The sequence below is a fragment of the Camellia sinensis genome, chromosome 12 (genome assembly GCF_055761805.1).
Source record: "Camellia sinensis isolate YWXY chromosome 12, ASM5576180v1, whole genome shotgun sequence".
Lineage (NCBI taxonomy): Eukaryota > Viridiplantae > Streptophyta > Magnoliopsida > Ericales > Theaceae > Camellia > Camellia sinensis.
This window is the reverse complement of record NC_138972.1, coordinates 116,989,859-117,000,078: the sequence shown is the minus strand read 5'-3', so window position 1 is coordinate 117,000,078 and position 10,220 is coordinate 116,989,859. Positions and strand designations below refer to the sequence as shown.

At 40.4% G+C, this 10,220-nt stretch overlaps 1 long non-coding RNA gene across 1 annotated transcript; it reads right to left on the bottom strand.

The window, feature by feature from the left end:
• Window positions 1–302: 302 nt before the first annotated feature.
• LOC145804258 (uncharacterized) lies at window positions 303–1,330 on the bottom strand. Its single transcript, XR_014345887.1, has 2 exons — window positions 1,006–1,330; window positions 303–550 (listed from the first exon to the last, which is right to left on the bottom strand). It is a non-coding gene; the product is annotated as an uncharacterized LOC145804258 (long non-coding RNA).
• Between the last annotated feature and the right edge of the window lie 8,890 nt (window positions 1,331–10,220).

Sequence of the window (10,220 nt, the reverse complement as noted above, 5' to 3'; positions counted from 1 at the left end):
TTTGACATCCCGCGAACAAGCTACGAAACAAAGTTAGTAAAACATGCATGATCTTATATACAAAATCCTAATGCAATTCACTCATGAGATGCAACTAAAGATTTGGCTTCTAAGATATGACATGTGAATCATCTCAAGAACATGAGGTAGCGCACATAATCACATAGGAATTTGATTAAATCCACATATGCAAACTTAGCCGAATCAAGATGCATGAAGCATAGATGCAAAGCATGGATATAATGAAAGACAAAATATGATACATATTTACAGATAAAGAAAGGAAGTAAAAGAACGGGATCAAAAGAAGCGGGGCGGGGGATTATTACAACACTTGAAAGAATAATTACAAACCAAATTGGAGAGGGATGAGAAGAGTATTACATCAAAATAAAAAACCTCGCAAAACACTCAAAATAAAAATACATAAAATAAAAGCTTCATGTTCTTTGGAACCGCCGGCAGAAATTGGTCAACATTGAGAGATTATGCCATCTTGTTCGGAAGAAGCTAACCGACCGGCCAACTAGGCCAAGCAAAACCTGTCTTGCTGCGGAATCAAGAAAAGGAACAAACAAAAAATATGTAGGTGGCTCAACTAACCACTACCGATTAGATTAAAAAACAAGAAAACAAATATAAAATAAAATGAAAAGTGCAAACTCACAACATAAACCAAAAGCAATAAAACAAATATAGGATAGAACATGCAAGAATATAACAAAACTAATATGAGACTAATACAAGAAAAAAAATAAATATGAGGTAGAACATGCAAGATTACAACAAAACATATATGAAATTAAAGCATGCGAATAAAAATAAATAAATAAATATGAGCTAAACAAACCACTAGGATTATAACAACACACTATGAAATATAAAGTAAGAAAATACATATGAGATAAACAAATCACTTAGATTATAACAAAACACTATGAAATAAGAAGCAAGAAAATAAATATGAGATATAAAATATAAGAAAATGAAAGACTAAAAATTCACCTTCCAAAGAAATATTGAACTTCTTGATTTCTAAACTTCCTTTTGATCACCCTCAAGTGTAGGAATTGTGTTCTCAAATCCTCAATTCGAAATTATGGAGTTTGTGGTATGGAATGGCTAACTCTCTAGTTTTTCTCACTTTCAATTACTAAACACTCTTTCTTATGATCAAGGCAATTGATCTTTGGCTATATCAGAATTTTTGGAGTGGTTTTGGTGTATGGAAAAGAGGAATTTCAGTAGCTATGGAAGGTATGTGGTGTATATGGAAGATAGGAATATTTTTGGCTCAAAAACTCAATTTTTCTCTCTTTTTTCACCCTTTTCTCACTTTTTTCTCTTCAATTTCGTGGTCCTCTCCCTCTCTCTTACAAAATGATCATTCTATAGAGGCAATGAGGGCGAGTAAAGGTAAAAAAGAAGGTGGGAGACAAGGTGGGAGACAAGAATGTGATAGGAGGGAAAATTTTCAAGGTGGTTGCATGGGATATTCCTTTATGGATGCAAACAAAACCTCTTTTTGACAATGAGGGATGATTAGGTATAATGGAGGATGAGTGGATGCACTTGAATGGATCATAAAATAGGTCAATGGGGTGTCCCAACCGAACCAAAATCAAGAAAAATGGGCTATTGTTGTTTTGGGTCGAGTCAACAAAATCTGCCATTAAGCTTAACTTCAAATGGGCATATCTCCCTCATCTGGCCTTGGACTTAGGTGGTTCTTGGGTCTAAATTGAAGCCTCATAAGTCTAATTTCCAATGGTGGAGGCCTCACATTTGCATTCCAACTGTACAAAGAGATATGCCTAATTTAGTGAAGGCTGTTCATTTCTCTCGGGCTAGGTCAACAAAATCTGCTCTTAAGCCCAACTTCAAATGGGCATATCTCCCTCATCTGGACATGGGCTTAGGTGGTTCTTGGGTCTAAATTGAAGCCCCAAAAGTCTACTTTCCAATGGTTATGGCCTCACATTTAAATTCCAAGTGTACAAAGAGATATGCTTAATTTAGTGAAGGATGTTCATTTCCCTCTTAATGATTTGATGCTCATTCTTTTCCTAAACTAGTTTTCTGCCATCCCCTCCTACTTCTTTCAACTCCAAACCTATAAACAAGATGTTTTTAAATATTTCTCAGGTCTAAAATAGTTTGGCCAAAAAAATGTGTAAAGGTTGGAATTAAAGTTTAAATCCTATCTCTCTTACTGAGGATTCTGTGAGAAACAAATTCTAATTGTCATCATCGGGTAATCAAAAGAAAGCGCCCAAGTCTTAGGGCCGGTCAAAATGGGGTGTCAACAGTTGCCCCTCTTTGACAGAGCTCGAAGTCATTTTCATGACGTGAGTGAATGTCAAAGCCCGAAGATGACCCTTTTGACAAGGCCGTAAGATTTGGGCAAACAAACAAGATGCAATACAAGTGGTTGAACCCGAAGGTTGCCTACATATCCCTTTGTAAAGAATCAAACCAGTGTAGTTCAGGGGCAGAATGCAAATGATATACTCAAAATGCAGTTTGAAAGTTGGACTTACACGCTTCGCGAAGCCGGTTAAAATTCATGATTTATGCAATGCAATGCAATGTCATGAAGTGATGATAAAGATATGAAGATGGCAACATGGGAGGCAAGCTTAGTGCAAAACACACGAAGCAAGCCACATTTCTACCTGGCTATGTTTGCAACGTTTCCTATTCTCCAATAGGGTGACAGACTAGGTTGGTTCAGTTTCCAGAGTTGAGACGCATACAAGCTATTTCAACCTATGGGGTTGCCATACAGATTTCAAGCCGGGGATACACCCCTGGGTATTTAAACCAGACTTTAGTCTCGGAAATCCTGAACCTTTTGCGTTCTAGGCATCGTCATTCGAACTCTAGTTTTCATCGTCTCATTTGATCTCCTAGGAACTCATTACAAACATAGTTAGGCTGCTATACCAGACCGTCTGAAGTCGTTCGAGCACAACAAACACGAAAGGAATTGCATCTCTAGAGGATTTAAGGTCTCCTAGAACCAGGGAGTGCACAAGATAGTGCGAACGGGGATTGAGATTGCACAAAACATTGCGATGGAATTGAAATTGCACAAGACAGTGTGATGGAATTTTCCCAAGATAGTGCGATGCATAAAATAGCGATTGAATTTGAAATTGCACAGGACATTGCGATGTGTAAGATAGCACGATTGAATTTGAAATTGCACAAGACAGTGCAATACACGATGAGATTGTACAATAGATGCACAGAATAATTGATTGTGCGATAGATGTATGAGTGAGATTATTGACAATGCGATAAATGCACAGAGTGATATGGTTATACGATAGATGCACGATACGAATATGATCGTGCGATAGATGCATGATGTGGTATATGATCGTGCGATAGATGCACAATGTGGTATATGATCGTACGATAGATGCATGATGCGGATGTGATCGTGCGGTAGATGCACGATGCGGCTGCGGTCGTGGGATAGATGCACGATGCGAGTGTGGTCGTGCAATAGATGCACGATGCAGGTGTGTGTAGACGCGCCCCGGGGGGGCCCCAGGCTACAGTTCAGACTCCTTTGTCACGGTTCTTAATCTGGTCTCACAATGTGCGATGTGAGATTGATAAATCACCAAAGAGTCCAAATCCGGCAAATCGTTTTGGAAAACTGATTTTTAAGAAAGAAGTGCCAAACATGGACTGCTTTGCCAGATATAGAGTCGCCACCTAAATATTTTATTTTGGGAAAATTTAGGAAACCCTAACTCGTGCCTAAGGCCATGTGTCCGTCATCACCAAAGTTGCCTCGGCTCGGGAACTTGGGTACGATTGGGGAAGGTCATCTATGAGCACCCCCGCTCGCCCGATCAAAGATCGGCCTGTACTAAGCATGATATTTTGTTTTGAAAACATATGTGTTCTTATTCCGGTTATTAGCTAGAATTTACTATGTGATGCGCACAACACACAAGTATAGACTAGATCGCCTAAGTTGGAACAAAACATTTCATGTTTAATTATTTGAAAGTGGTTTGATGGTGCTACTCGTAAGTAGGCTAAGACGTGGATTTACCACCCTCAAGTGGGCTTAAGGAAACATGATTTTGCCACTCTCAAGTGGGCTTAAAACAGACATTTTGATGAGTTGTTCCAATTCAAGTAATCTAACCTTCACCCACAGGCATTCAAACAGTTATATCACATAAGCAGTTAGCCTCATGGCAATCATGCTATCATGGGAACACTCATACTCGTGCAAGATACTAAAGCATAAACACTTACCTAGTACTCCAAGCCAAAACAAGAAACTAGTTAGAAATCATGCATGATCCTAATTCATGTTAAGATGGCTAATGCAACACATGCAAAATGCAACTAGAATAGGCTCGGCTAATCTAAGAATGGCATGTGAAATGTGACAACTCGATACACATATTCAAGTTGGAATTGAAACACTATGCAATTAGTATGATGCGCCGAGCCCGGTACGTGCAATACGAATGAATGTATGCAAACATGCTAACATAAGTATGCTAATTGAATCATGACCTAAAACTAACGATCAAAAGCAGGTAAGTAAAAGGGAAAAAGACGTGGGGTTGGAAGACATTCACACACGCACGCACACTTATTACAAATTCACCCTCTCGACGGAGGGTCCAAATAAATAATACAAACCCAAATGATTAATCAACTATCCTAGCTAATTAATTATTACAAACCCTTAATTAACTAACAAATTCATTACAAAAAGGAGGCCGTCGCAGCTCCACCTCGGGATGATTGAATGATGCATGCTCGATCGCCTCGCTTGGAAATCCATCGCCATGCTCATGCTGTCTCTATTTACACTACTCTGCACCTCTGAACACTGCACAAGTCTCAAGGATGCTCCTAAACCACTCCCTGATCACTGTGGGAGGTCACCGGCCAAGATATGAAGTCACCAGCCATGGGAACATGATCATCGACCAAAAGTGGAGCTCTCGGCTAGGTAAAGTTAGCCGGCCGGCACTGAAGATGGCCGATCGACCATCTATTCCTGCAGAATCTTGTTTTTGCTGCAACAGAGGACAGACAGAGCGTGGCAATGCATTTTCAAGGAAACGTTTGCACAACCACCCTCCTTATCATGTTTAAAGCTCACAGGAGTATGGTCTTCGGCTCTCGGGCCATCAATCATGCATTTCAATGCATGATGGCCCAAAGAGGCCAAGTGTGTAATTAATATCAAATGAAATGCACAAAAACATACAAGGGCCCTCAACCTCTATCATAGTTTATCAAGAGGCAAGGGATGCACATACAATGCTATGCAACCTAAACATGCAAGTAAGCATACAAGCAAATCAAGCATGATGCGAACCCAATGCAACATAAGCACGTTAATGACAATGCCATACAAGGCTAATGGTGACAAGCATGCCAAATGCAATGCAACTTAGACAAGCATGCAAAATGCAACATGGACATTCAAGTATGCAAGGCAAACATGTGACAATATGTAAAGGGACAAGATATGCAAACATGCAAAGCTACTTAACAAAAGCATGCCAAATGCAATATCACCTGAACATGCAACAACATGTTAAGGACTAAGTATGCAACAAGGCACAATGGAACTAACATGTTATAACATGCAATTTATCAAAGATGCAACGAGCATGCAACAATATGCAAGGCAAGCATGCAACAACATGCGGGGATGGACTTAAACCAAGATGGATAGCCCTCAAATAGGTCCAAATCAGTGGCCGAGATGCTAAGAAATGAGAGACAAAAGCACATGCAAACATGCATGCTAATTGGCCTATCACCTGGGCATGAAGACAGAACTCTTAAGCACACTTAAAAGAGTGCAAAGCATGCAAGTGTAACAATACTACATGCTCTGAAATGATGTTAGAAATGATGCCAAATCACACATATAATCATAATCATAGCATGCATAAGGCTTAGGCCTAAGACTAGTAAAGAGACTTGAACCAAAGCTACACAAAACAAGGAGCATATGGCAAACATAACCCAAAACAGTCCTAAATTGAGTCAAGATGGTCCTAAAGCATGCAAGGAATGAAGCCAAAACATGCTTGAACGAAGGACCAAAAGCATGAAGCAAACAAAGGCCACAAAAGATGTGTTACACTACACCTACCAAAGCCGAACATGGCATGACTTAAGCAACCAAAAATAGAGTTATGGCATGTCAAAATGAGCCCAAAAATCCACTTAGATGGCATCCCAAATGCCTAAGCATGGTAGCGTACATGATGACACATTCGTGAGGCATAACGTACCAACTATCCAAAACATGGAATAGGTGGTAAATGCAAGTATTTGAGCATACTATATGGACTGAAATAACATAACAAGTGATGCCAAACCACTAAAATGGCCCAAGTAAAGCATGTCAAAGGATTCAATACTCAAAGCCTACAAGCTAGATTACATGGTGGCTATACAAAGCAAGTCATGGACGACCAAAACAACCAAAATCAGAGCTTTAGCATGTTAAAACAAAGCTAGAAGCTTCATGAAGTTGAGCTAAAATCATGCTAAAAAGACATGTTACAATATGGTGCATGTTAAGGGAAATCCTGGGATTACAAGACAAGTATACAAAGCATGCATGGTATGTCTAAACCAACCTGAAACAAAGATGTATTAGGGAAAAACAAAGCCTAATGCACACTGAAATAAAACTAAAACAAGCTAAGCATGCAAGCCACCAACACAAGCCATTTATGCAAGCATTCAAGACAACAAGGAGAGGGGATGACCCTCTCCTATTTAAGACCTTAAAACACCATCCCCACCACTGAAATCCCTCTGGATTGGATTTCAGTGGTGAGAAGGCCTAAACAAGGTGATCTCAAAGCTTAAAAATAAAGCACAAGAACAAGGCTAAGCAAGGCCTAAGAGGGGGGAAACAACCCCAAACACAAGAATGACCTTAAACAAAGGTCTTAAGCACTAAAAATCAGAACTTTTATCAGTTATAAACTAAGCGTAAAACAATAAGCAAGATAGGCTAAAAGCTTAAGCAAGAAATGAGTATCTAAAGCAAGGAACTCACCCTTGTAGAACCTCTTCAAGAACAATGCTCCAGTAGGTTTCTCTGATCAAAAACCAGCTCAAGAACCCTAATGAAAACCCTCTAGTACCTCAGTAACCCAAGGATGGTGTAATGCTAGGTGTTCAAGTGCAAAAGTAAGACAAAAACTCACTTTAAGTCACAAAACAAGACTAAACAAAGAAATATAGATACAAAACTATATCTACCCTCTCTAGGCCATTTTTCTGAACCCCTAAAGAGGGAGGAGGAGCTCCCTCTTTATAGAAGTTCAATAACAAAGCTTCCAAAGCAAGCTAAACCAAAAGGCAAATCCCTCCATATACGTGTATGGAGGGGAGCAAATGTGCATGCCAGCTAATCTAGCTGGCATAAAATATTTGCATAAAGCAGATGAACAGGGTTCGGCCAGCAAAAATGGCAGATTGACCAACACAATGGCCGGCCGACCAAAAACAGTGCCGATCGGCCAACACACTTGGCCGATGGAAATAACACAGGGCCGGTGGCCTCAACCCTTGGCTGGTGGGTTGAGGGCATGGCAAACAAGCCTCCCTCTTCCATTAGAAGCAAAAACACAAGTGTTTGGTTCACAACCAAGCACAAAACCGACAAGTTGAGAGATCTTGAGGCAAGGCGCGTAGCCGAGACCTCCGAGAACTCAAAACGAACACGAGCATGGATGATCATCGAGTGTTCAAACGATGACGTCCAAGTCTTGAGGATGGTCAAAAATGGGGTGTCTACAGTGTGGTCGTGTGATAGATGCACAATACAGGTGTGATCGTGTGACAGATGCATGATGTGGGTGTGATCGTGCGATAGATGCATGATGCAGGTGTGATCGTGCGATAGATGCACGATATGGTGCATGATCGTGCGATAGATGCGCGATGCGGCTGTGATCATGTGATAGATGCACGATGAGGCTATGATCGTGCGATAGATGCACGATGCGGGTGTGATCGTGCGATAAATGCACGATGCAAAATGTGACCGTGCGATATATGCATGATGTGGGTGTGATCGATACGGTATACACATATTCATACACAGACAAAATCCATACAGATATGCACATACGGTATGTATATATACGTACAAACAAAATACACAGACATATGCAGACAATATGGTCATATGCGCAGGTAGGGAATATTCCGTCACCGATAAGGAATATTCTGTTTATGGACATCAGTGAGAAGATGCCGTTACTGAGAAGACATATTCTGTTTGCTAACGTCAGCGTGTGTACGCCAAACATGCAAAAGAAAAGAAAAACACAAATGCAAGGATACAGGGGATCAAAGCTCTGATCTCTAACCCGTTCTCCCAGTCTTCAACCACTGAGCCAAACCACTAGACCCAAGCCAGTCTTGTGACAAGATATGCAAACAAATATATACATATAGATATGAGACATATATATATATATATATATATAAAACCAAAACAAAACGAAAGAAACATTTGTTGTGGGGATCGAACCCCTGACCTCGAGCCCAGCTTTTCATCCTTCAACCACTGAGTCAAATCACTGAACCCAAGCTACTCTTGTAACCAAATGTTCAAACAAATATATATAATACATAGATATACAATATATATGCATATATGTATACAACTCTCCCGCCTCCCTTATTTTTGTCTCACTCTCTCTTCCTTCATCTTCTTCGAGCGTCGGGTTTGGCACGTGATTTCAACAATCGCGGCGCCTGACCGACAGGCTATCCAATCCTGCCCCGATTGTCAATGATCGTCTTGGCCTTTCTCCCTCTTTGTCTTCTTCTTCGCTTTCTTCTTAAGTTAAAGCCTGCGAGAGAGAGAGAGAGAGGCAGAGCAAAAGCTTGCAAACTTTCTCTACTACCACTGTACAACCTCTTTCTTTTGCATTACTCTCCTCTGCCATGGCTTCTTCACATGGTTCTCTCACTCTTTTTCCAGACCTGAACGAGTCCACGATAGAGATGACCGATTCTGACTCCCTAAACCTCAACCACGAGCTTCTCCTCCTTCCCCTATTTTCAGCTTCCCAGCTATGTTAGTTGAACAGATCATGGCGGCATAGTCTGACATCGAAGCAAACTCATATACACTGAGGTCATGTGTGGAGACCGTGACTGCGGTCTCCAACTTGTCCCGTCGACTACAGAACATGACGTGTAAGGTATATCAGTTAAATGCACAACTCTCCCTCCTCCAACGTATGTACAAAGATGCTCGAGTAGAAATTAGTGTGCTGAAAAAGAAGAACAAAGAACTGAAATGACTGGCCATCTCTGTGGCTCGATTCGGAGTTTCTTCGCACAACCAATTTGATGGCCGGCGAGTAATAATCTGCTTCGGAAGCTCTGCCAAGGCCGAGGCAGAGTCTTCAAGAGCTTCGAAGGAGTAAAGATGAAGTGAGACAGTTGATGATAAAGTCTGGCAACGAAGCTGCGTGCAAATGAAGCCGGTTGTAATCTTCACTGCCGAGCTGCTGCCGAAAATTTGAGAAAATGCTACTCTCTCTTCTTTTTCTTTTTTTCTTTTTTGTGTGTGTGTGCGTGTGTGCGTGTGTGGAGTGGGCACTTATAGCTTCAACTCTTTTTTTTTTGTACAACTTTGATCGGGGTTGATCCCTAGCATTTAATAAAAACGAGTTTGTTCTGCAAATCTAGATAGCATGAATGACGCAACACTGAACATAAAATCATTTTGTTTTGAATTTTAAACTTGAAAATGGCTGTATTTTAGTGAATTCTAAACTGAATATTGAGCCTATCACTGACTAAAATGCAAAACACAACTTAATGAAATGAAAATGAAGCAAAAAAAATCCCAAAACACACCCTTTTGAGCTTGTTGGAGCAAAATGAACGCAAAACAGAGCAACATCGGTCGACCGCCCAACGGAAAAGCATCGCCGGCGACAACTACTATGCATTTTCCGGTGATTACTTGATTAAGATGACGAGAACTCGATAGTGTGGGTAAAAGATAGAAAACCTGACTCAACTGTGCCCCTAGTTCATCACTTTGCCACTTTTTTTTTTTTTTTTTTTTCTGCTAAAGCGATTTTGATCAACATGAGAGGTAAATTAGCACACTTGTTCCATTTTCCATCTTGAAGTCATATGAGCCAAATTATGAGCATTAAAATTTT